This window comes from Phascolarctos cinereus, unplaced genomic scaffold (assembly GCF_003287225.1).
Source record: "Phascolarctos cinereus isolate Bilbo 61053 unplaced genomic scaffold, phaCin_HiC Scaffold_3;HRSCAF=262, whole genome shotgun sequence".
Classification (NCBI taxonomy): Eukaryota; Metazoa; Chordata; class Mammalia; order Diprotodontia; family Phascolarctidae; genus Phascolarctos; species Phascolarctos cinereus.
In genome coordinates, this window is record NW_027555736.1 from 251,450,238 (window position 1) to 251,475,999 (window position 25,762).

Genomic DNA, 25,762 nt, shown 5'->3' on the forward strand with positions numbered 1-25,762 from the left:
CTCTGCAGAATAGTTGAATCAGTTCACAATTCCACCAACAGTGCATTAATGTCTTATTTTTCCCACATCCTCTCCAACATTTGTCATTTACCTTTTCTGTCTTATTAGCCAATCTAATAGGTATGAGGTAGTACCTCAGAATTGTTTTAATTTGCATTTCTTCAATCAACAGTGAGTTAAAGTATTTTTTCATATGGCTATAGATAGCTTTGATTACTTCATCTGAAAACTGTTCATATGATAAGTGAAATTTACCAATTGGAGAATGGCTCTTATTTTAAAAAATTTGACTCTGTTCTCTATATGTTTGAGAAATGAGACCTTTATCAGAGAAACTTGCTTCAAAATTTTTTTTCACAGTTACTGTTGCTAACTGTATTTTCCTCCCTCCTATGCCCTTCCTCCCCTGTTTATTCTATTCTGTCTTTCCTTTCACCTTATCCCTCCTCAAAAGTGTTTTCTTCTGACTACCACTTCTCCCAATCTGCCTTCTCTTCTATCACCTTCCCCTTCCTACTTTCTTGTAGGGTATGATAGATTTTTATACCCAATTGAATGTGTATGTTATTACCTCTTTGAGCCAGTTCTCAAGAGAGTAAGGTTCACTCACTCCCTCTTGCTTCTCCTTTCTTCCCCTCTACTATAAAATCTTTTTCTTGACTCTTTTATGTGAGATAATTTATCCCATTCTATCTCTCCCTTTCTTTTTCTCCCAGTACATTCCTCTCTCACCCCTTAATTTTATTTTTTAGATGTTGTCCCTTCATATTCAACTCACACCTATGCTCTTTGTCTTTATGTATTCCTTCTAACTGCCGTAATAATGAGAAAGGTCTTATGAGTTACAAATATCATCTTCCCATGTAGGAATATAAATAGTTTAACCTTATTAAGTCCCTTATGATTTCTCTTTCCTGTGTACCTTCTTATGCTTCTCTTGAGTCTTTTATCTGAAAGTAAAATTTTCCATTCAGCTCTGGTCTTTTCATCAAAAATGCTTGAAAGTCCTCTATCTTATTGAATATGCATTTTCCCCCCTGAAGGATTATACTCAGTTTTGCTGGGCAGGTGATTCTTGGTTGTAATCCTAACTCCTTTGCCCTACAGAATATCATAGTCCAAGTCCTGTAGTCCTTTAATGTAGAAGCTGCTAAATCTTGTGTTATCCTGACTGTGGCTCCATGATACTTTCATTGTTTCTTTCTGGCAGCTTACAATATTCTCTCCTTGGCCAGAAAGTCTAGAATTTGGCTATAATATTCCTGGCAGTTTTCATTTTGGGATCCCTTTCAGGAGGTGATCAGTGGATTCTTTCCATTTCTATGTTGCCCTCTGGTTCTAGAATATCAGGGCAGTTTTCCTTGATAATTTCTTGAAAGATGATGTCTAAGCTCTTTTGACCCTGGCTTTCAGGTAGTCCAATGATTTTAAAATTATCTCTCCTGGATCTATTTTCCAGGTCAGTGTTTTTCCAATGAGATATTTCACACTGTCTTCTATTTTTTCATTCTTTTGGTTTTGTTTTATGATTTATTGATTTCTTATAAAGTCATTAGCTTCCATTTGCTCCATTCTAATTTTTGAGGAATTATTTTCTTCAGTGAGCTTTTGAATCTCCTTTCCCATTTGACCATTTCTGTTTTTTAAGGCATTCCTCTTCTCATTGGCTTTTTGGACCTTTTTTTACAATTTGGGTTAGCCTATTTTTTAAGGTGTTTTTTTCTTCAGTATTTCGTGTGTGTGTGTGTGTGTGTGTGTGTGTGTGTGTGTCTGTGTGTCTCCTTTACCAAGCTGTTGATTCATTCTTCATTTTTTTTTGCATCATTCTCATTTCTCTTCCCAATTTTTCCTCTACTTCTCTTATTTGATTTTCAAATTCCTTTCTGAGCTCTTCCATGGCCTGAGACCAATTCATATTTTTCTTGAAAGCGTTGGATATAGGAGCTTTGACTTTGTTGTCTTCTTCTGAGTGTATGCTTTGATCTTCCTTGTCACTAAAGTAAGTTTCTATAGTCAGAGTTTTTTTTTCCACTGTTTGCTCATTTCCCCAGCCTATTACTTGACTTTTTAACTCTTTGTTAAGGTAGGGCCCTGCTTCCAGGGTAGAGAGTGAACTGTCCCAAGCTACCAGGGTTTTGTGCAGCTGTTTTCAGAGATACTTCTAGGGACCTATAAGTTTTTAGTTTTTCCAAGATAGTATGATCTAAGGAGAGGCTTTTACTACTCCCTTGGCCTGTGCTGTGCTCTGTGAGCAACCACAAGCACTCTTTTCTGCCCTGGAACTGTGAGGAGGATTCCCCTTCCACTGTGACTGCAAGCTTTGCTACGCTAGTGCTCCTCCTTGCCCCAGGACTGCCACTGAGGATTGCAACCCAGATCCAAGTATGGGTGAAATGATAGAGTCCTGCTTCAGTGCTAGCAAAGAGGCCCCTTAATCTCCTTCTGACCAGTTGTTCAACCCCCTTACCATCTGCAAGCTGAGAGCTCTGGAAGCAGCTGCTGCTGCTGCTGCTGATTCAGTCACTATCAAGGCCTGCTCCTGGTTTGCTGGAGTTGGGGCTGTGCTGGCATAGCCTGTGCTGGACTACATTCCACTCTCACCAAGGTCCGACAGATCTTTGCTATTGACCTTCTAAGTTGTCTTTGGCATCTGTGATCTGAGAAGTCTTGAAACTGCCACTGCTGCCCCAAAGATCAACTCTGAGTTTGCTGTGCCTCTCTTACCCTGGTGTAACAGACCTTTCCTATTGACCTTCCAGGCTGTCTTGGGCTGGAAATTTGTTTCCCTCCATCTTTTTGTGGGTTCTCCTGCTCTAGAATTTGTTTAGAGTTATTTTTTTAAGGTATTTCGAGGGGTTTGGGGGAGAGCTTATCTGAGTCCCTACCTTTACTCTTGGCCCTGCCCCTTGCAATGGAACTGTTGGTTTGATTAATGTGCCCAGAACAAAAGGTAGCAGGGTGTGAGATGGAGGTGGTATATACTCAGGGAAAGGCAGATGGCAAGATGGCCTGGGTGGATGGAATGTGAAAACAAAACAATATGTGCAAAATGACAGTACAGTGGGTCAAGTTCTGGACACCACAATTTAAGAGGAGTGCAAAAGGCAGCTATGATGAAGGGCTCCCTCTTTCAAGAAAGAGTCCTTTCTTGATTCTCCCAGTTATTAGTGCCTCTTCCCAAAGTATCTTGTATTTATTTTGTATGTGTGCTGTATTTGTGTATCTGTGCCCATGTTGTGCTTCTCCGATAAATTAATAATAACTAGCATTTATATTGGACTTTAAAGTCTGCAAAAGTTGAGGGGATCTGGGGAAGCCATTTATTGAGTGCCTACTGTATGACAGGCACTGTACTGAGTGCTTTACAGATATCATCTCTTTTGATCTTCACAACAACCCTGAGAAGTAGATGCTATTATTATTCCCATTTTACAATCGAGGACACTGAAGAGGATAGAGGTTAAGTGACTTGGCTGGGGTCACACAGCTAGTAAGTGTCTGATGCAGAATTTGAACTTAGATCTTCTTGACTCTAGGCCCTGACCGGGCTCCTTGAAGAAAGGTACTTCATCTTTTTTTTTTTTCAGTTTCTATCTTCAGTGCCTCATACAATGCTTGGGCAGAGTAGGAGCTTAATAAATGCTTGTTAATTGATGAGGAAAGGGAAAGAGGAAGAGGAAGGATTGAGAGGAGAGCATCTTCTGGAGTAGTTATTTTAGAAGAGCCTTTGGGGCTTTCACAGCATCAGCCAGAGGGAGCCATCTTCTCCCCTTCCCGGTTGCATCTTTCCAAGTCCATTGCTTAGACTTTAGTGAAAGAAGAGAAAAAGACAGAGAAAAAGAAGCAGGGTATTCACTTTGACTGAAATGTAATAGAAAAAGGTCCTATTGCTTCATTTCTCTGAGCCTCAATTTTTTCATCTATAAAATGGAAATAATAATTCTTCTGCCACCTGACTCATATTCTCTACCCAGACACCCCCCAGGATTCTTATCTTAACTACACAGTTGATATACTGTAAACTTGTGAATGCTGTCCTTTCTTAGCTTCTTTGTGTATAAAATAGGTCTGCTAGTGGTGCAGCTGGTAACACAGCGGCTGGAGCATTAGGCCTAGAGTCAGGAAGATCTGAGTTCAAATCCAGCCCTCAGATACTTACTAGCTGTATAACCCTGGGCAAGTCACTTAAGCTCTGTTTGCTTCAGTTTCCTTAACTGTAACATGGGGATAATAATAGCATCTACCTCCCAGGGTTGTTGTGAGGATCAGATAAGATAATAATTGTAAAGCCCTTAGCACAGTGCCTGTCACATAGTAGGCACTTAAAAAGTGTCTCTCCCAATCCTCTCCCCACCCTCACTACTCATTTACCTCACCAAAGTTATTGTCGAGAATGATTCATAAAAACAATTGTAAGGAACCTGTTAATGATATATGAAGGGCACTAAAGAAAAGCAGCGTCTTCATAATGACTGCTCACAAGTCAACAAACATTTATTAAGTGCCCATTACAGGCAAATCGCCATGTTAGACAAAGATTATATACACCATTTACAAGTAGGGTGTCTAGATTATGTAAGTTTGTAAGGTCCCTAACTGGACTGGTGTCCAATAAGTCCACAGTTCATTACCTGAAGGCCCCAAGCCAGAAAAGACCCTAGACCCTAGAACACTTATGCATGGCACTATCTGAGAACCCAGACCTTAGAGTTATTGGTTTACCAGGGCTAATTTTTATCTTGCCTTTTACCTAAAGGAACATTCCTGGATGCTGAATCAAGTCACAGATGGCCAAAGCGAAACTTGCATAGGGGATGGGGCTCGAGCAAGTGAGCTGGAAGACATCCTATCCCTGACTAACCTGTTCATCCTTTACTAGGGGATTCTTATTCTTGAAGCTAAAAAGCAGTCAACCTCTTCTACCTATCCCTTGCCTCTCTTCCCTACTCTAAAACCCACAGTGGGCTTCAGATAAATAGAATAGTTGCTGCTGGGTGATCATGGGCAAATCACTTAATTTTCCTAGTTGAAGTTTCTTCATTCATGAAATGGGGATGCTGATGCCATTTCTTTCACAGAATTGTAGTGAGAATCAAGTGACATAATACATATGAAAGATATTACAGCTAAGCCTCTGTTTCTTCATCTCCAAAATGGGAATAATTTGAGGAGCTAGCCTTCTCACAAGGTTATGGTGAGGAAACCTCTTTCTAATCCTTAAAAGGCTATATAAATGTGAGTTAATGTTTTAAAAATATCAAGTGTGTTTCAAGTACAAGTTGTTATTATTTTTTAATCTGTTGTCTTAAGCAACAGCAATATTTACATTTTACCCTAAATCATTTAACTACTTCATTGCTTCACTATGTTGATATATCAAATGGCTTTGTGATCCTATCTACACAAATCCCAATCCATCCAAATCTTCTCATCCTAAACAACTATTGTCCTTCTCCCACAAACCCTCCATATAGGATTTACTCAATTGACCTCCCACTAAGTCATTTAACATCAAGTGTATACCAGTAGAGGGCTTGACCTGCGTACCTGTTATCCCTATATCTCACTAAATAACCCAGCCTTCTTCCTTTTCTTGTTTTATATCTTCTAGATGATATCTTTTATGTCACATTCTTTGTACAAGCCATTGATGGTAATAGATTGTAGTCTATTTATATCCATCATAGACTGCCTAATGTTCTTTGGGTCATCTCTAATTTGATTCTTTGGAGATTGTGATGTCCGTGATTCATGGTTATACAGAGTCACTGGGAAAAAATGTTAGTGCTAAAAAGATGGAAAGCTAGTTTGTCAACATGTCTGCAACTTCCAAGATATTTCTATGTGTCTCTCCCAAAGAGGGTCCATGTTGAAACATGCCTCTCCCCAAAAAAGTTATGGTACCAACTCTCCCCCTTACATAGGTCTGAAGCGACAGGTCATCATTCTTTCCACCATTTGGAGTCATGTCTTCGTCAAAGTACATAGCCATGTACATCAGAGTGTCCTTCTCCCCATCCCTCAGCATTGGTGGGAACGAGATTGCATATATGAATCTGAATTATTATTAACTCCTCTGTACATCTTTTTCCTCATTTGAAATCTAGGGCTACAATGCCTTGTTTCAAGCTTCCTATAGCACCTAGCATTGTTTTTGAAATTTGGAGACACTTAATACCTGTTTGTTGAATGAAATAGACTTGGAAATAACATTACCAAATATTTCCCAAAATAAAAAATGAGATATGAACACTGAGTAATAAATAGTTTTTGTGAGATAAACCTGCAGGTTTAATTCTCTGTATTTGAGGGATGAAATGATTAAGGAAGCAAGGATGTTCAAGTTCTTCACAGGAGTTTGGAAGATATATAGGTATGCAAATTGCCTTGGCACAAGGAGTAGTTTTGAGATTATTTCATTTTATGACAGCAGTGGACATTGTTTATGCTATTTCTGACAGTAGACTGACTCAGAACATCTGACCTTGACCAGAGCAGTCCAACAGGTTTCCCACCTTTCCTTACTTCTCTGTCAGTTGTGCTGGATATCATATCATGCATAGGTAATTCATTGTTCTCTGTTGTCTTTTTTAAAAAAAAATTATGTTTTAAAAGAATGGTTCTTATTCTAAGGAAACATGCGAAAGTTGGACTTGTTAAAGATCACATTTCAGTGACTCTTAGAGATATTGTGATTGTTGGTGGGAGGAAGTATATACCATTTCAAGAATCATTCAAGCCCGCAATGAAACATCATTAGTTAAACCAAGACAGAGCATTAAACATGGCCCAAAATAAGAAACAATAAAAGCTGTCAAACTACTGTTACAAAATATCCTAATAAATCTTCAGATTTGGGCAGCAGGAAGGGTTGTTGCTGGTTTTTTTTTTCTATAGCATATCATAAGCGTCTTGAAGTTGGAAAAACAGTGAGAAGACTAGTAAATAAATTTTACTGATAAAACTTGCTTTTTCATTTAAGGCTCTAAAAACTATTATCAAAAGTCCACGTGAGTCTGTAAGATCCAGGGATCTTCATCAGACTGAAAACATCCATTCTCTACCCCCAAAATACTTTGGATATTTTTTACTTCCTTGACATCTTGTCTCAATTGAGGGGATAATGAACTGTAATAAATATATTTGTACACTGAGAAGTAGAATTGTTCTGGAATTAAATTCCCGAATGGAAATGGAATATAGCTATATAATCTTGTGCCAGGCCACACATCAAGAAAGATGACAAAACTTATTCAAGAGATCAAGACAAAAATTCTTCAAAAGCTTGGAAATTAGCCTGATTTAAAATATGTAGAAAATTTATGGACTATATGTAATCAAAGTTATAATCTAAGGTGACTCCATGGATGGTGTTGGACCTTATAATCCAGAAGACTTAAGTTCAAATTTCACCTCAGACACTTACTATCTGAGTCATCTGGGTGTCCCTTAACTGCTATTTTCTTGAGTTTCCTTATCTGTAAAATGGGGATAATAATAGCATCTACCTAGTGTGTTAGGATAAAATGAGATATTTGTGAAGCTCTCCGATGTGAAGCATCATCTATCTAGGGAGGGCACGGTAGGGACCCTAAATTCTACAGAATCTAGATATGCTACTATTATAGACAGATACTGATACATATTTATATATTTGGTAACATAGATATAGTATATATAGAAATATACATTTATATACTTAATGAGAGATTTAATATGTATAAATACCTATGTTCATATACATATATGCTAGTTATTGTTATTAAGGGTATATCTGGAAAAATGGAATGCTTGTCAAATGCACTTAATATACAATGTGATAAAAACATGTTTTCATGATGAAGAATTAGAAATGTGTCAAAATCTCGTGAACTCAGTGCTAAAAGAAGTGACGGCAGCAAAAGGATCACTGCATATGAGGCGATTTGTTTTTAAGACGCAAACAGCTGTAAGGTTTAGTGTACACGTCAGTAACGTTTAATTGTTTCACCCAGCCCCAGCTGCTTCGTCCAGCGAGGGCTCGGGCCCCTGGGCCCCGCCCCCTTCTGACAGCGTGTGCGACTTCCGAGGCTCGTGCGTGCAGGCGGCGGCGCGGCGGAGCCGGAGCCGGAGCCGGAGCCGGAGCCTTGCGCTGGTTGGTCGCCGGAGCCCCAGCGTTTTGCAGTTGTTACGTCCCTTGTGGTGCCCCGCCCCCCGCTCTGCCTTCCTTCTTCACTTCGCGCAGCAATCGTCCCCACCCCCTGTGCCGGTCCTCCTCCACTCCTCCGCTCCCGGCTCCCGACCCCGCCCTCCCGGCTTTTCTCGAGGAAGCCTCTTCCCCGCCCCCCGCCCAGTAGTGCTCAGCTGGGGCGGTGACGCGGTCGCCTCCGCCGCCTTCCTTTCTCCGAACCCTGCGACGAGCTCAGCTCCCCTCCCCCTCCCCCTCGCGCTCCCGCCCCTCCTTCTCCTGCCCGCAGCTACTGCCTGCGCGAGGCGGACGGACAAGGGCACGCGGGGCCTGGCGGCTGAGACTGGGCTGCGGGGCCGCGGAGGTGCGGCGGGCGGGCGGGCAGACGGGCAGCCTGGACCAGCCGACGTCTGGCCGGAGGGCGCCGCTCCTGCTCTTTGCCCGGTTGCTCCAGGGTGAGTTGTCACTGCCGGGAAGGGAAACCCGAGATGATGGGGACCTGGGGGAGGGGGGCTTTGTGTCCCTTAAGCGCCCCGGGAGCAGCCGGAGGCGGCGGCGTCTCCTCCTTCGCATCCCCGCCTGTCCCCGGGGAGCGTCCAGTGCCGGGTCAGCGCAGCCCGAGGAGGCCCATCCCCGGAGGCGCTGGGTGCACATTACCCCGGGGAGCAGGAGGCAGGTGGGTGGGAGAACTTGGCTCCCGTCTCCTCCGCAGGCTCTGTCTCAGCTGTCACTGCTTGGGATGGGGGGTGGGGGGGATTCGACTCGGGGCCGAGGAAGTCCTGGGAACTGTCGGGCCCGGGGCTGCGAAATTGACAAGTGAGGTTCCCGCGGAGTGGGGGCAGCCCGCTGCATAGTTCAAGAGCCGGGCATCACACACACACACACACACACACACGACCTGGGGACCATAGCTCTGCAAGGGGAGGGGGTGGGGAGAGAAGGGGGGGAGAGTTCTGAAGTCTGCAAGCATTTCTTAAGCACCTACTGTGTGCCAGGCTCAAGCTCTGGGACTACCGCGGAAGGCAAAACAAAACCAAACAAAAGGCAGTTCCAGCCCACAAGATCTCACAAACTAATAGTTTGGGGTTTGAACTGAGACTTAGTGACTCGGGCTTCTCAGGCTCCTCCAAGTTAGACACGGGAAAACGAAAGCTGCTTCTTGCCTCCTATGTAAGGATAGGTTGGAGAAGCCTTTTCGTCTCGTTCCCCCCCAGTATTGACCTGATTAATACGTTTTAGGTCGTGCTTCAGTTTTAGTCTGTCGTTGCAAGCAGTTTGATTTAATTGTACAGAGGATTTCCTGAGGAAACCTTGTAATGGTAGGAGGAAACTGACAATATCTCACTTAGGTTTCAGTCTCGAAAACTTTTTTATTATCGTGGTAAGAGGCTCGATGAAACCACTTCCTGTTTTTTCAGACTCTCAAGAGAGAAAAAAAAAATCTTGGTTTTTAGCAGTTCTAGATATGAATGGGTACAGTTGGGCTTCCCTTCGAAGGGTGGCTGGCCAGTGTCTGAAATTGAGAAAAGAAAAAGGAAAAAAAAACCCCAAACCTGTGAATAGGCGAATACCAAGTGGAAGTATGCTGTGGAACCAGAAGTCAAGGGCAAGTTTAATAGAGAATGCAAGCATTTCAGGGAATGCTTGCAGGAAACTTCACTTTGAAGCCCCTTTTGGAAAAGTTGATGTGTTGTTTTTCTCTAGTTGCTACAGCTGAGCTTAAGAACCATTGCTCACAGGAGGTTAAAGGCCTTTGGTTTTCTGCTGAGGGGAAGTGTCTTTCTACATTTAATAATTGTTTTCCGTTCTCTTGTTGGACTAAAAACTGCATACACAACCTATATCAGATTGCTTGCCATCTTGGGGAGGGCAGAGGGGAAGGAGGGCAAGAGAAAAAATTTTGGAACTCAAATCTTATAAAAGTGAATGTTGAAAAACTTTCTTTACATATAAAAGTGCTATTAAAAAAAACTGCATACACGTATCCCAAAAGGTCTTAAACTGCATTAAGACTTTTAGGACACCCTGCATATGTGTATAGTGCAAAGATGCTCATCTACCTGTTCTAGAATTCCCAGATCCCACCACAGGCCAGGGTCTGGTTGAAAAAATTTCAAATGACTTTTTGGATCTTTGAATCTATTGAACCGTTACAGAACTGGAGAATTACTTTTATCCCTCAAGTAAAAGAAGAGGCTTTAGGCTAGCATGAGGCTTTTCCAGATTTCCCTCTCCCTCCCATGTGGCTGCTAGTTCCTCTTCTTGCATGACTTTGTATATTTTTAGTGTATTTCTATATATATATACACCTTGTATTTTGTCTCTCAGTATGCAATATAAGCTTCTTGATGGTAGGGAACTATTTCACTTCCATCTTTGTTTCTTCCAGTTCTTGATAAGTGTCTTTGATAGATTATGGTTCTATTTTCAAACTCACTTTCCTCTTTGGTAAAATCCCCCCATATCTCCTATTATAGCCTTTTAGTAGCACCTCGGACCACATATATGGCCTTTGTCATTCCTTGACTCTTCTGTTATCTGCACACCTCTCTTCTATGATTGAGATCTATGGATCAGTTTATCTGATTTCTTTCCTACTGCTCTGTCAGTGTTCATTTACTAAATGATATATTAGGTATGCCATATGGGTTTGTTTGGGTTTTTTTGCTGTGTACAGCTGGACAGAATGGACAGAAAGCTCTGCAGATACCTTGGAAATGACTCATAAAAATAATTTAATTTTTTAAAAATGCATCCAGTTTGTAAGTTTTCATTGTGGGCAGAATCGTTCAAAAGAGTGGGCAGGCCTCTCTGCCCTCCCACATTTTCAGTTCCTACAAGAAGCACCCAAGAAGTTGTCCTGGGGAGCTATCATCTGGGCTTTACAGTTGAGGCCTTAGCTTTTCAGTGTCTTGCTTGGAGGAAGTTTTGTGACTTTGTGGGGTTTATTTTTTTCCATGAAGGAAGTTGGTGAGTAGTGAGAGAGAGCAGATGGAGAGACAGTTCAGATTGAGGAGGAAAGCTGGATTAAAATGATACAGCACTCAGACTAACACAGCTTTAATGCCTTCTTCCTATTTCCTGGTAGGCTTGGTACATTCTCTGGCAGGGCTACCTCCCCTGTTAGAGAAGTTTTTAGGGCTTCTTGTGATACACAGCCCTTTTTCCGGAGTTCAGGGTAATACTTACAGGAAAGAATTTCATTCAACGGTCATAAGAGTAAAGGGTAGTCTTTTCTGGTTCTAGGCACTGATAATTGTTCTACCTGTCACATCCACACTCCCCTCAAGGAAAAAACACACTTTCTGGCTCCTTCTGTTTGATTGCTTCTTCCCTTTTCCTGTCCACCTACTTCCTAGGGTATAAAGGACATTCCATCAGTTTGCAGATCATATCTTCTGTCAACCCTCAAAACATTCTTTTCTTTAAATACTGTTTGCATATAAACTTCCTCATTCTAGTGACAGAATTGGGGAAAAAAAAGGGAGGCAGTTTCCAAGGCAAAACTACTTGGGGCAGTGAAGTAGGCCCAGAGAAGGATGCTTTGTCTTCCTCTCCAGTTCTCCCACAATTTCAAGAGAATCTGTTGAGAAGCTGATGATTGGACAGTCATAGCTCACTTGTAGCCTTAAATATCAGCAGGTTCACTAGTCTCCAGTGTTGGCATAATTTTAATGTGGAACCATTTTCCTTCGCTTATTTGCATGTGGTTTCCTGCAGAGGTTCTCATTAGCCCCAAACTTGCAATTAGATTTTGAGATTATTATTTTTATTATAAGGAAGAAATATTTTTTATTAATAATGGTGATATTATTATTGGATGTATCTTTTCTTCTGGTAAAGCTATAGTTTTAATCATTTGTTATAGAATAGTATAGTACAGCATAAACAGAGAGGCAGCTTGGAAAAAGAATATAGTGCCTTGGAATTAGGAAGATGAGGGGTGGGAATTCTGTACTCTTTCAGTGCCCCAAGTAATTCTCTAAGACTCTAAATTTAGGAAGAGTTGCTGATTTAAATTGGTAGACAGTTTCTATACTGAGTGTTCCCCACACTTAGGGTGTCACAGGTCTGGACCCACTTGCAAAAAAAAATGCAGTGTTCTGTCATTAAGAATTAAGTAACAGAAAAGTGATGGTTGGGGAAGAAAGGAGTATTCTTTTTTACTTTGAAAGGCCTTGCCAACATCAGTCTGATAATCTATACATTTTAGTGTTAGTTTTTTTGTGTGTATTTTTTGTTTTTGGCTTTTTGGTGAGGCAGTTGGGGTTAAGTGAATTGCCCAGTGTCACACAGCTAGTAAGTGTCAAGCATTTGGTCTGAGGCTGGATTTGAATTTAGGTCCTCCTGACTCCAAGGCTGGTGCTCTATCCACTTTGCTAGTGCTAGTTAAAGGAACAAAAGTTCATTCATTCACAGTGAGGATGCAGACAGATGCATACATAATAGTGGAAAATCTCTTTTTTCCTCTAGCATCCCGTGTTATTCCGTGAGATGCTGGCCAGCCAGTTTACCCATCCCACGTCAGCAGTGGTCCTGGGATGAATGTAGTATCAAATTGGGGGGGGGGCTGCTCCATGACATTTGTTGTGCTACATTGGGATTGTGGAAAGCTGTGGCTTGTGATCTACCAGCCAGTTTCACATAGATTCCAAAACTTTTGCTCCCAGAAACTAAGGCTGCCATCACTGTAGTTCTGGCCCTGATTCAAGCCAAGTGATCCATTGTTGCCCAAGTTGGTTTCTGAGTCATCCAGAATGTGTGTGCATGGCATGCACGTGGGGGGTGGGGGAGAAGGGAGTGGGGATTGGTATAAAACTCTGAGACAAAAGAATCTTTAGTTTTAATCTGAAAAATTTGAGGAGTTAGAGAAAACAGTATCACCTGAAAATCTTGGGTTTGAAGAAGCTTGGTACCATCACATATCTTCATTGTAATTTTCTTTTTTTTTTTCCTTTTATTGTGTGGTGGAGAAACTGGAAATGCCTTGTCAACTTTCTCTTTCCAAAAGATAGAAGTCTATAGTTTTCCTAGTAGTCCTCGTTGGGGGAGGGTAGGAGGTGTCTTAAAATCACCAAGCCATCTGTAGCTCTGTCATCAGAACTGGACTTTGCTATACTTGAATCTCTGCAATAAATGTCGTATTGTGCTGCCGCAGCTAAGCAAGAGAAAGTACTGCAAGTATAGCTAGAATGGATACATTTCTCAGATCTGACATTTGGAGGCTACCTATTATATATACTGTTTCATTATAGCCTGGTTCTCCCATCCCTCAAAGAATACAAAAATTATCATGAAAGTATCTGACAGTAGCTCATTCTGCATTCAAGAAACAGGATGTTACTGAACAAAATTTTCTCAGACAGAAACAGTTATAGTTTCTGGAGGTATGCTGTGCTGTTAGATACTAAAATCCTGTAGCAGAAGAACCTTAAACTCTCCTTTCATTCTGTATTTTGGGCAGAACTTTGTTATTTGATGCTTGAGGTGGGTAAACAGCCTTCAGGTTGTAAATAGGCTCTCAATATGTTTGCACTCAGCAAAAATGATCATTGGCAACTCTTATGATAGAAGAGGATTTGCTGTGGCACAAAAATGAGTCAGAATTTTTTCCCCTATCATCCAGCTCATGAGAACTGGACATAAAAAAGCCTTAGATCAAAAAGATGGACCCAGAGTTTGTTCTTGCTATCCTTTTTTCGGTAGAAGGACTTTCTAATCTTGCCAAATAGGGTCTATCCCAAACCAGCCCACCCAGCAATTGGCTTGCCTTCTGCAGAGAAGTACAAGGTCTGATCATGGGAGTGTCCCTCTTGTGTTTGCTAACTCTCTGGTGAAATTTTCTCTGACTTAGAATAGACTTTTGCATTGATCAGTCCCAGGAAATGAAACTGGCCTCTAGGAATGCTATAAGGAGCTGCTTATGTTACTCTTTCCTTTGGGGTTTGGGCTGTTCCCATTTGATCTCAGTGAACTCAGTGGGTAGAAGTTTTCATTCACCTGAAAAAGCAAAGAAGGTGCTTTGCCAATTTTACACTTGAAAATGTGAAAGGTGAGCCTTACTTGACTGAAGGGAGATTACAAAGTTAGATTTGTAAATTACATCTAAACTTTTGCTGTGCTAAGTAGCGTTACTTGGCACTTAGGCTGCATGTCTAGGAAATTGAGATGTAGTAGAAAGAGTAAGGGTACCCGAGTTCGAATCCCAGCTTGGGCCATTATTAGTTTCATGGCCATAGTAGGCAAGATCTTCTATCTCGATGAGCCTCAGTTTCTTATCTGTAAAATGAGAATAATAGTATTTATATTACTGACTTCACAGAATTACTATATGAAGAGAATTTTGTAAACTTTAAAGTGCTATAGTAGCTATTTGACAAGTATTTGTTAACAGAACCTTCTACTGGGCTTGGTTTTTTTTTAAATTTTATTAATTTGTTTTGATTTATCAACAGTCACTTCCATATACTTTTGAGTTGAAAATTTTTCTCCCACTTCCTCCCCCCCCACCCTCCCCAAGACGGCGTGCAATCTGATATAGGCTTCACATTTACATACCCATTAAACATTTTCACATTAGTGAAGTTGTAAGTAAAAATTAAAACCAATAGGAGGAACCATCAGAAAGATGAAACAAAACGCAACAGAAGGTAAAAATAAGTGATAGCAATTTGACTTCCATAGTTATTTCTTTGGATGTGGATGGCATCTTCCATCCCGAGGCCTCTGGAGATGTCTTAGATCCTCGTAATGCTGAGAAGGGTTCAGTTTAACAATCTTAGTCATTGATGACATGCTGTTATTGTGTACAAAGTCCTCTTGGTTCTGCTCACTTTACTCAGCATCAGACCATATAAGTCTTTCCAGGTTTTTCTGTTCATCATTTCTTATAGCACAATAGTATTCCATTACATTCATATACCACAACTTGCTCAGCCATTCCCCAGTTGATGGGCATCCTCTCAATTTCCAATTCTTTGCCACCACAAAAAAGAGCCGCTATGAATATTTTTGTAGATGTGGGTCCTTTTCCCATTTGTTTGCTCTCTTTGGGATACAGCCCTAGAAGTGCTATTGCTGAATCAAAGGGTATGCACATTTTTATAGCCCTTGGGGCATAGTTCCAAATTGTTCTCCAAAATGGTTGGATCATTTCACAACTCCACCAACAATGTATTAGTGTTCCAGTTTTCCCACATCTTCTCCAACATTTATCATTTTCCTGTTTTTCTACTGGGCTTGTTGAAAGACAACCATGTTTGAGTATATAAATAACACTGAACTCCCTCATGGTTAGCAAAATGTTTCTAAATCTATAGAAATTTGTGGTGAATTGTGTATGCAAATAGCCCCAGAGTACAGAGTAAAACTCTAGACTTAGAATATTGGAAATGGAAGGGACTTTGGATATCATTAAATGTCAGCTGCTATAATTATCTTTATTTAAACCTACTTTTCCTTTCAGAAGTGAATAAAGTGAGTTGGTGAGAGGCGGATTCAACTCATGCATCTGATTGGTGGCAGATGAAGGACCCAGATCTGTCTCCTGACTCCTAATCTAGTATGCTTACTACTATCCCATATATCTCGTCATTACTATACCTGTTCCCAGGTTTTTAATTAAATATTTAACATAAAAACTCACATATGAATATTGATGCATTGTCATTTTAAAGGAAACATTGAACATGAGCTAAAGCCTAGTTAATAGAAAACCTCCCATGTTCAGGAGGGTAAATTAAACTTTATAATGTTTTGAAGAATTTTACTTGTAAAAACCTCAGTGGTTGTGTTTTGTGTTTAGTTCCATGAGGGTGTTCTGCTGCCAGATGGAACTCGAAATGAGGGGTTAAGGCAGAGCTCCACCAACTATGAGTTGGGAATGTTAATGTGTACCCTTGGAAGTCCTTATAAAAAAAGTGATTGTGGTAAACATGCCACATATTACAGGTAGAGCCTACTTAAACCCTAGTCTTCAAAGGTTATTTTAACCATGGAAAGTAACAGATGGTGCTGTTAGTTATTTACTGTGATGACTCTGTCCTTGAGAGGTTTGCACTTATCTAGGAGACCGGAGGCCTAAATTAGTCCTCACTCTGCCACCAACTTGATTGTGACTTTGAGTGAATTAGTTAAACTTCTCTGGGCCTCATTTTCTTCAAGGCTTTGGCTTAGAATAATTTTTTTTTTTTGCAATTGGGGTTAAGTGACTTGCCCAGCGTCACACAGCTAGTACACGTCAGGTGTTTGGTGGCTTAGAATAATTCTTTAGTCCAAAGCAGGGGTGGGGAACCTGTGGCCTTCAGGCCTTCTAGATCTTTGGGTGTGGCTTATTGACCAAAGTCTGAGTTTTGCGGAACAAATCCTTTTATTAAGGGGATTCTGTGTAGTTTGGATTCAAAGGGCTGCACTTGAGGACCGAGAGGTCCATGCCGTTGACAGCATGTAGTAGTACTTTCCTTTCCTGGAGTGTAGATTGCATGGTGCATTTAATAACTCTAACAATAAAATACAGTCTTTTACATACTGTCATTTAGAGTGCATACACCTTGATTGAGCAAATTAGACTGAGAACTTTAAACTACTTTTTGTGTTCTGCAGCCTATTCCAGTCAGTTTTTATAAGGAAGCCCTTTCCCATATATGTAGAATGGTTAGAGTTATCTAAAGTGGGGAGAAGGAAGGAAGATAATACTTATTTCTAAGTTATGTTGCTTGCAAGTTTCCTTTTTGGGAGTTGAGAGGGTCTGAGTTAGAATCATCAAATCATAGGTTTTGAGAGCTGGAAAGTATCTTTGAAAGCATGTAGTACAATCCACTCATTTTTATGATGAGAAGAACTAGTAATTCCACATTCAAATCCCACCTCCCTCAAGTCTCAGAGCAAGGCAAAAGTCTTAACTGAAGTTTTAGTTTTGTGGGTATGGGCTGTCGGTGTGCCATGGCTCTAAGCCTAAAAATCCAAGTGTTCAAAAAGATGCAATTAACTACTATATTTGCAGATTCATTTCTTGCTTTATCTTTTTTTTTTTGTAAATAGGATCTTATTTTTCCAATTACATGTAAAGATAGTTTTTGACATTCATTTTTATAAGATTTTGAGTTTGAAATTTTTTCTTCACCCTTCCTTTCCATTCCTCCCCAAGATGGCATGGGTTATATATGTGCAATCATGTAAACATATTTCCATATTAGTCATGTTGTGAAAGAAGAAACAGAACAGAAGGGAAAAGCCACCAAAAAAAAAAGTGAAAATAGTATACTTTGATCTGCATTCAGACACCATAGTTCTTTCTCTAGATCTGGATCTTGCTTTCTCTTTCAAACCTAATAAGACAGAAGAAGACAGAACTTCTTTCTAATGGAGTCTTGACATTGGATATATCCTATAGAATCAAAGAATATTAGCATGGAAAGTAGTCTCAGGAATCACATATTCCAACAGTGTACTCATTTTAACAAAGATAAATTACTTCTACTAGACTGTGAGCTTTATGAAAGGAAGGAACAGGTCTCATTTAATCTTTTTATCTCCCTTAATGAGAGATAGCATTATATATAGTGATTAGAGAGCCAAATTTGGAGACTGAAAGACCTGGGTCCCGCTGTGCCACCCATTACTAAATCGTTAATCTCTCAGCGTTCCAGGTAACTCTCTAAAACTGTAAGTTAGAGTTGTAGATATTGGCTTTTAAAGCCTCTCATCATGTTGCAGTCTAGGGGTGGTGGGAACCCTGAAATTCAAGGGCAAAAGATGCAGGTCCTGCCTCAAATGAATTCAACCCAAGCCTTCTTTCAGCCAGAGATGAGGTTATTAAAACACCGTTTGGGGTAGGTGAGATTTTAAGAATATGAGCCTTTGTAATTAGAATACAACCAGGGCAGACTCTTAAGGAATCTGAGTGATTTAATGGGGGTAAGATGGACACTTATGTGCAGAATGACTGTGAGAAGATCTGGATGCAATCTAGGAATGGCCAAGTAGTCTGGGGTGACTGGGAGGTAACTGAGAAGGATTGGGTGCCCCAGGTGAACACCAGGGACCTGGGCCAACTGGAAGGGGTCTGGGTGGAGTTGGTGGTGTAGGGTGGGGCCAAGTGCAGACCACGTGAACTGAACCTGGGTCAGAGGCAACTGAATTGGAGATTGGGGTAGGGTCAAAGCCCTAGTGCTAGGACAGCAGAAAGGATTATAGCCTCAGGTGAATGCCTGGGCCTTGTGGGAAGGTTCTGGGGAATTGGAGGGGGGGGAGGGGAAGGGTTTCCAGGGCCTATACCCCGTCAGTAACATTTCCTTTCCTACCTTTTCTAGTCCTTTCATACTCTCCAATCCTTTGTTGGCTTCCTTATTGTTCCTTGAGTACCCCACTCTGTCTTTTCACTGGTTATCCCCTCATGCCTAGAATCTCTTCCTCTTCATCCTCTTCCTAGCTTCCCTTCAGGTCTCAGCTCAAATCCTACCCATCTGTAAGAGGCCTTTTCAGATCCCTCTCAGTATTAGCACCTTCCCTCTGAGATCACCTCCAGTTTACTTGGTATATACCTTGTGTTTTTTATTTGTTTTCCTGTTTTCCATTTCATTGCAATGTGAGATCCTCATACTCTCATGAGGGAAAGGACTGTTCACCTTTCTCTGTATCCCCTTAGCCTAGACTTTGGCACAGCATGCATGCTTAATAAATGCTTTTTGACTGAATTGAACATGCTTTGACGAAGGGACTCATGCATGAGTTCCCTACGCTGAATAAATCTCAGGCCAGATGCTTTTTTTGTGTCCTTCCCCCCCCCATTCTTTTGGTGCTTATTAACAGGGTGTAGTTAGCAGTACTTAGTAGGTTCTAACAATTTTTGTTTGTTTGTTTCAAGGTCACACACCTAGTGACTGAAGCCAAGTCTTATGATTCCTAATCCACTAGACCACACTGCCTTCATTAGAACTTTACTGTTGGAACATGAGACTTTCCAAAAAACACAAACTTGATATTCTTCTCCTGATAGTGGTGTGGAGACCAAAGGTGAAAGTGCAAAATGAGCCTTCCTTGAAGTCCAAGTCTTCAGGAAGCCACTCTGAAGAGTTGGTTTGTGGTTAGGTTGAGTCAGTTTGTGAGCTCTGGCTGTCTGCCTGTGTTTTCTTCTTTTCCTTTTCATATATGATGCTTCTTAGTTAAGGCCCCTATGGTGCATGATTTAAGTGTTTTTCATATGGGTTTTTATTTCTGTCTTTAATCTGTTGCTCATTGCTATCAGTACAGTTAATCATTAGTGGCTTTATGGAAGACTTCATGGAGGGGGAACATTTCAATTCAGAGGAATTGAACCCTCTTATTAATTCAGCTATTTTATAAAAATAACTCTGTGTGTGTGTGTATTTTTTTTTAACCCCGGTTGTCGGACTCCAAATTTAACAAGCTCAGAGTTTTGAACTGAGAGAATGGCAATGTGGTATAGTGGAAAGAGCGCTGAATTTGGAGTCAGAACCCAGGTTTGTATTCAGATGCTGACATTAAATAATCATATCACCTTGGATAAGTTACAGTCACTCATCAGGCCTTAGTTTGCTAATCTGTAAAATGAAGAGGCTTCCAAGGTCTCCTGTAGTTCTAAATCTAGGAGAGCAGAAAGGACACTGGGGAAGACAAGAGAAGAGAGGTTGACTAATGGAAATTCAACAGAAACTTGCATGCCTGAGGACCCAAATCATGTGTTCCATTCAGGAGGTGGTACTGTTTCAGTTGGCATGTTATTGACACTTTTATAATATTAACGTGTTGTACGTTGTCCATTCAGCTGCTGCTATCATCTTCCTGTTTTATCTGCCTGTAGGTAGAAACTCAGCTCCTTGAATGTTGTTTTACACACTGTTTCACTTAAGTGGGCATTCTGTTTATTGTGAAATGTTAAGATCAGAAAATCTGACTCTGTATTTTGTAATAATGATTTACCTGTCCTCCTTTTCTCACTTTACAGCCCCCTTCAAAAGTCATAGTCCTTGGGAGATTATAATCCTGTTGGGCTATGATGTCACAAACTATTGGGAAATATCTAATAACCCAAGGATAAATAACTCATGAAAAAGTAGGGATGGAAAAATCAATCCAAAGCATCTGTGTGTGAGAACTTGGCTCTAAATCCTCCCTTTCTGCTTCCTAATGGCAAATCAACACTTTCTGTCACTATGGTTTTGACCCCCCAAATTATATTTTGGAAAAGATAGTTATAGCTTAGCACTGTCTCACATTTCCTAACTGTGTACCTGCAGCAGGACTGGCAAGAGAGTTCTGGTTTGTTTGATGGTTGTTGAGGCTCTCTTAGTGAAATAATATCCTTGGCTAGCAGTTACCAGGTAGGAAAACTGATATGAAAAATGCCCTAAGATATCTCTGTTATCTTGCAAGTATAATAAATGGTTTTATCTGAAAAGAATTAGCGAAGTCCTTGATTTTGGTCTAAGCATCTATTCTCTGGAAAAATTAATTTATTTTTAATCTTACTGTAAAGATGGACAAATTAGTAACGTTACCTGCCCCTGCCTGATATGCCCTTTTATGATAAATGCTTTAAAAAACAGTGATTCTATTTTGGATGTCTGGGAGTTAAACAAGATTAAAAGAATTCCCCTTTCAACAACCTGTACCCTCCAAGCCCCAATTTTGGAAAAAATGAAATGAAAAAATGTTACCCCTGCCTCTGGAATTATCTCTGCCACTCATTTGAGGCTTGTTCTAGTCTCCTTGGTTTTGTTGGTTATCTTCTTATGCATATGTAAATGTTTGATTATGATGGAATTGCTGTTGCCTTGTATCTCCAGCTAGATTGTTACCTCATTCTTTGTCCTTGTTTCCCTCTTTCAGCACAGTTCCATCCATATCATTGGTGCTTAATTAATGTTATTAATAAATTTCTTAATATTGTAGTTTGTGAGTGAACGTGTCATGGCATGTTTATGGAAAGGAGAAAGCTTTGCTGGAGTGGAGCACTCCTGTTGGAGAGTAATGGGAGGAGAGGTTGGATAGGCAGCGCCAAACCATATTGCATAAAATCTTGAGTGGTAGGTTGACATTTTAAAACTTTATCCTCAAGATATTAGGGAGTCAAGGGAGTTATTTGAGCATGGAGTGACATGGTAAAATTTATTTTTGCAGTGGTTGGATTAGACTGGGGAAAAGGCTTGATGTCAGTTACAATAATCATAGCTGAGGATATATTATTATTAATGTATTAAGGTTTACAAGCATACTTTACAGGCATTATTGATTTTGAGCGGCATAGGAATTGCGAGGGTATATGACCTCTGCCTTTGGAAGGTTCTCTTGAATACAAGGCTGTTGTTGTTGTTGATGTCGGATATTTAATTAATTTATTTTAGTTTTCAACAATCACTTCCATAAGCTTTTGATTTTTAAATTTTCCCCCCCCCACTCCCCATATCCCTCCCCAAGGTGGCATGCAATTTGATACAGGCTCTACGTATACATTCCTATTAAACATATTTTCACATTAGTCATGTGGCAAAGAAGAATTAGAACCAATAGGAGGAACCACAAGAAAGAAGAAACGAAGTAAAACAGAAGGAAAAAAAAGGAAATAAATCTTTCGATCTGCGTTCTAATGCCATAGTTCTTTCTCTGGGTGTGGATCATGAGACTTTTAGAGGTGTCTTAGATCCTTGCATTACTGAGAAAAGCTAAGTCTGTCAAAGTCAGTCATAACACAGCGTGGCTGCTACTGTGTACATCGTTCTCCTGGTTCTGCATCAGTTCATACAAGTGAATACAAGCCATTTTGTATTTGTAGTATTCCCAAGCAAAAGACAGAATTTCACAGTAAGATAATATTATAGTTGCAGACCTCAGGTGAAAGTTCACTTAATATTTTGATTCACCAGAGAGAACAATGGTAATGTAATTTTCAGCATACTCTGGAGAATCATTTTCTCAAAACCATAGAAACCCTTTTTAACCACTCTCCAGAATCAGCCTAATCTAAGGTAAACTCTGGTACTAACTGCAGTATTTCAAGGTTTTCCTTCTTTCCCTTACTGTGATTATGATGTTAATGATTTCTGGGAGGAGTCCTTCCTTGGGTGAAATGGCCTCTGGCTTTAGAAACTGGGTAAATCTTTTATTAGAATGATGTAAAAAGATCTCATGAAAAGATCTCTTTGTGCGGTATTGTTTCAGAATTGATAGTTGAAGATAGTTGAAGATTGATAAGGTTTCCTGTTCAGATTAGAAGAAGGATTTAGGACTAAATTGGGGGGTGGGTGTGTGTGTGTGTGTGTGTGTGTGTGTGTGTGTGTGTGTGTGTGTGTGTGTGTGTGTGTTCTCTCGTCGTTCTCTCTCTCTCTCTCTCTCTCTCTCTCTCTCCTCTCTCTCTCTCTCTCTCTCCCCTCTCCCTCCCTCCCTCCCTCCCTCTCTCCCTCTCTCTCTCTCTCTCTCTCTCTCTCTCTTCTCTCTCTCTCTCTCTCTCTCTCTCTCTCTCTCTCTCTCTCTCTCCCCCCTCCCCCCCCCCCCCTCCTGCCCAATGGGGTTTACAAATATACTCTTGCCTACAGGAAAATTTCAGAAGTGGAAGGAGATAAGAGAAGGGGTAGGGAACAAAGAGAATGCAGGGCAGATTAGGGGAAGGGGTATTCAGAATGCATGCTGTCTTGGGGTGGGGGGAAGGATGAGTTGGGGAGAAAATTTGGAACTCAATCTTGTGGAAGTGAATGTTGAAAACTAAAAATAAATAAATTAGAGTTAAAGGAGAAAAAAAAAAGATTTTCCTGAGGGGCAGTTGGTGGTGCAGTGGATAAAGTCCAGATGACCTGACTTCAGATTCAGCTTCAGATACCGGCTGTGTGACCTTGCGCAAGTCATTTAATCCCAATTGCCTCCAAAAATAAAATAAAATAAAATTGAGAGAGGGAGAGAGAGTGTTAGTTGCCTGGGTCACTGAGAGGTTAAATGGTTTGTTTAGGGTGTGTCAGAAACAGGACTTAAAACCACGTCTTCCTGACTCTGAGGCTGACTCTGTAACCATTTATCCTCGTGCCATGGTTGGTGTTAAGAGATGTGTGCATGAAGTGATAAAAATCCAGAATTTTTAGAGTTAGGATCCACTTTATCAAGCATTTATTAAGCAGCCATGTATAAGACACTGTGCTAGGTGCTAAACAATACAAAGACAAAATGAAAAATACACCCATTTCCTCAAGGAGCTAATCTGCTGGAGGAGCTATACCATTAAAAATGCTGTACATATCAGTCAAAGCCCCTCATTTTACAGGTCATGAAACTGTAGCCCAAAGATGTAAACTAACTTGGTCATGTGCCAAATTATTGGCATACTAAGATAGTGTCAGTGAAGAAGAAAAGTAGGGACAGAATGCAAGAGACATTTCAAAGGAACAGTAGAAAAACAGGATTTGGTGACTGGTTAGAGGATGAAAAATTAGAGTCAAAGATAACTTTAATGAGGGTCTGAGTGGTGTAGCAGAATCTCCAAATTCTAGTTCTCCTTTCACTTTGACTGGGATTTCAGGCCTGGGTGACTGGGAATAACAGTGAAATCATTCATGGTCAAAATTGGGGGCCGGAGACACCTCGTTTGGGTAAAAATCACATATAATTATGAAGTAAAGTCAAGTGGAGCATAGATTGTCACAGTGGCAAAGCCCTAAACTTAAGTATTTGAATTGTCCAAAATTCTTCAGCAGTCCATAAAGAGACTTCTAAGCTCTGAGCAATATGGGAAGAGTATACTAACCCTTTTTGATTTGTTAAAAAAATTTTTTTAGGCAGCTTGTTTTTCAGAAGCCTTTTCTTAGGATTTTAAGGTTCTCAGGATGTATTGCTTACTCCCTGAAATTAACCTTTTAATCTGTTGCCTCTGTGGCCTTTCTTTTCTTGCATCCTGTCTGGATTATAGGATCAGAGATTAAAGAACTGAAAAGGATTTTAGCAATCTGTAGGTCTGACCCCTCATTTCATGATTGAGAAGCCCCCAGAGGTGACTTGATCATACAGATAATACATGGGGTTTTTTTGTGTTTGTTTGTTTTTGAAGGGTTTTTAAATTTTTTTTTTTTGGCTAGGCAGTAGGGTTAAGTGACTTGCTCAGGGTCACACAGCTAGTGAGTGGGTGTTATTTGTCTGAGGCCGAATTTGAACTCAGGTCCTCTTGACTCTAGGGCCTGTGCTGTACCCACTGCGCCACCTAGCTGCCCCCAGATAATATATGTTTGAGGCAGGATTTGAACCCAGATCTTTCAAATCCACCAAATACCTACCACATCATACTGCCTGCCTCTCATAAAATGTCAGACTTCACAATTTCACATGTAGATTATATTCTAATTTTAAGGATCATACATTCAGAGCTGGAAGGGACCCGGGAGGCCATACAGTTCATTCCCCACATTTTACAACTCACCCACCTAGGCTCAGAGACGTTAAGTACCTTGCATAAAATTACGCGGGTGGTAATAGGACAGATAGATTCAAGCTTAAGTCCTCTAATTTTTAGCACATTCCCTACTGTACTATGCTGTCTCTTGTCAGGCTGCATGTAAAGACTTAGGATAGCTTGTTTAATCTATCTTTGTTTCTATAAATGAGAATCTTTTAGTGCTATTCTTGCTTTATTACTTCAGAAGAGCTGGAACAGATGATAGCTGTCCTCCCGATGCCTTTAGTAGGCTAATTAATGAATTACCATGGTTTAAAAAAATATTCTTTACCTGGTAACCAACTCTCCATTGATGAAACTCGGAACTTAGCTAGGCAGGTCCTTAGTTGATGGACACAATCCATCAAAGCCTTTCAAGTTTGGTAGAACTTGCCAGAAATTGTGCTCTGCTTGCTTAGTCTTTGATAACTCAAGGAGTTTTCTCCATGCCAAAATATGGCATCAGAAAAGGACTTCAGTGGAATATTCTTTTACATTATAAAACATTGAAATGGTTGAATTTCTGCGTGTATGTGACAGATATCTTTGAGGGCAGTGCTTCTGTAAATGTCAAAATGGTTATCTTTGGGACTGTGTGACCTCCAGCAAGTAGAAAGAAAAGCATAGTTTATTAAACAACCAACATTTATTAAGGACTTGTGTGTAATGTGATGTGTTTAATGATGGAGGAGATAAAAGGATGACATGATTTAAGTTTTAAGGAGTTTACAAGCTAATTGGAGTGTTAAGGCATATACAAGTAATTATAGAACAAATTATAGTAGTTCAGTTCTTCAGTACAAATTAGATTGTAGTAAATAACTTAGAGAAGTATATAAAATGCTGATACCAATATCAGCAGGTAAATTATTTGAATTGGGCCTAGAAGGATGGACAGCAAGTGAGTGTGTTAGGAGCAATACCTGTTGTTTAAGTTAAGCTAATTTTTCCTTACAAGGTATTGGAACTATCCTTAAGACTTAATTGGCTTAGAGGACTAAGGCTTAGACTGTTGCTGAAGCATCCAAGTGACCTAAGTATGTAAAAGCCAACCCACAAAGAGGCAGGAATTGTTCTCCCTCGGGCTTGAACTGTGCGCCAGCCTGGTCAACACTAAGAGACTGGGAAGCTCAATTGAATCAATGTTGTGTCCTTGCTGATTATCC

General features: G+C 40.5%; 1 protein-coding gene across 3 annotated transcripts in view; it reads left to right on the top strand.

Annotated features, from left to right (window-relative positions):
• Positions 1 to 8,531: 8,531 nt before the first annotated feature.
• SUSD6 (sushi domain containing 6) overlaps positions 8,532 to 25,762 on the top strand; it is a 118,351-nt gene continuing 101,120 nt past the window's right edge. The window contains exons 1-2 of one of the 3 annotated variants that reach the window (XM_021004646.2): positions 8,551 to 8,622; positions 15,633 to 15,728. The gene's annotated coding sequence lies outside the window, so the exon portion shown is untranslated. Of the gene's footprint in view, positions 8,623 to 15,632; positions 15,729 to 25,762 lie in introns of all 3 variants that reach the window. The other 2 variants (XM_021004645.2, XM_078151560.1) reach the window with 2 other exon arrangements.